The following is a 2,116-nucleotide window of genomic DNA, read 5'->3' as shown; positions in this document are numbered from 1 at the left end:
TGATTCTTTCTTGTGTGGAGATTCTGTCTTTACATTGATAGAAAGGGAATATAATGAATTTAGGGTTTTTGTTTCTGGCGCAAGAGTCTATGTGGCCACTGAGTGGAATTTGGCGGTATTGAGGGAGATTTATTTGTTCTTTATGAACTGCTACTCTTCTACGCAATGGGAGGCTCGTCTGTCCGATATAGAAGTGTTGGCAACCTGCGCATGTGAGGACATAAATGAGGTTCCCAGAGGAACAAGAGAAATTGGTTTTGATTTTAAACTTTTTTCCTCGTTTGAAGGTAGATTCAGAGCCTTCAAGTAGGTAGGGGCAGGTACCACAATTAGGGTGTGCACATTTTTTAATTGATGGGTGTGGAAGTGGTGTATGTAGTTTGGCATTGGTTTAAGAGTTTTTTTCAAAGATTTGTGTTGCTTTTTGCATTTAAGGACTTTGTGTGTATTGATGATATTGTTCATTTTCGGGTCTGTGGTGAGTAAGGGGAGGTTTTGTTGGATTGTGGTGTATGCTTCGATGTTTTGGGGGATGTGGGTGCAGATGTATGGAAGTACATACATACATACATACATACACAGACACACACATATAAGCAACGTATATATATATGTACACGTTATCGAATGGCCGTTGATTACTCACAAGTTCGTCCTCGCGTTGACGGGTTTTACTTTCCATTATTTTCGACCTGCAGGGAATCCAGCATTCACCCTTCTCACCAAGCAATCTCAGTGGGGTCACCAATTTAGTCGCCGACCACTCGAGCATATAACAGGTTTGTACTGGGTTACATACTATCAGTACTGTTCAAAAGAGACCTGACCTACATCCATATATGCATGTGTGTGTGTGTGTGTGTGAAAAAACAAAACAGAAATGATTCACTACAGCTGTTTCAGACGAGTTTTTTATTGCTGAATAAACCGATTACATCATGAAAAAGAACGTTTTCTTCGGGTAAGTTAAAACTTTTTATTTAAAATTTGGTTCGGAAAAAATACCAAGATGTGGAACGTGTGTTCCTCCTTTCATTTTGGGCAAGAAATAAGAAAGTAAAAGCATAACAAGGCGTAGTAAGATTTCATACGAATATGGGTCATAAGACCATCAACAGACAAAGCCACACTAAATTTCTACTTTTATATAGATAGCAAGAGATAGAGCTTAAGCAGAAGACAGAGGAATAGAATAGGAGTATGATGAGAAGCTAGATTAGGGTATATCAGCGTAGTATAGTGAAGACAAAATTCATGGCGCCAAAAACGTAAATTACTACAAAATCACAGAACATCAGAATAGGAACATTTAAGATAACAAATACATACATACACAAATACTTACATATGCACATATAATTCACACACACATATACACACACACACTCACACTCACACACAAATATGTATGTATATGTATATATATACATATATTATATGTGTATATATATATATATATATATATATATATATATATATATAAACACCTACTTACAAGAATAAACGCTTAGCTACATTAAAAATGATGTAAAATAAAGTATAATGTATAGACCAAAAAACTATATGTACACAAACACACACACACATCCATATATGTATGTGTATGTGTGTGTGTGTGTGTGTGCGCGCATGCGTGTGTGTGGATTTATGTATGTATGTATGTATTTCTTACTCATCGGGATACAATGTAAGCAATATAATATAGAAAATATGCAAGAAGTGAAAAAACCATAAAGGCAAATAATAATGTACAAAATTATAGGAATTTAAAATAAAGAAGAATATAAAAGACAATAAAAATCAAAATAAAATTTTTAAAAAATTGAAAATATAACATACCATGTAAGAATTAATGAGTAATAAATTAATGTATATACAGGTATGTAATTATAAGTAGCAATATAAATGAGAGAAGGAGAAAAGAGATATGAATATAAGACAAGGGTCAAAATAAAATGAAAAATATAAAGATATAACAACTTATAGTGGATTAATTAAAAGGATATTATGGAATGAGATATGCGAATAATATATCCCGTAGGGAAATCAGCGAGGATAATATGATACCCATTTAAGCAATATATATATATATATGTATATATATATATATATATAT

The sequence above is a fragment of the Octopus bimaculoides genome, chromosome 11, assembly GCF_001194135.2.
Source record: "Octopus bimaculoides isolate UCB-OBI-ISO-001 chromosome 11, ASM119413v2, whole genome shotgun sequence".
Lineage (NCBI taxonomy): Eukaryota > Metazoa > Mollusca > Cephalopoda > Octopoda > Octopodidae > Octopus > Octopus bimaculoides.
This window is presented reverse-complemented; position numbering follows the sequence as displayed.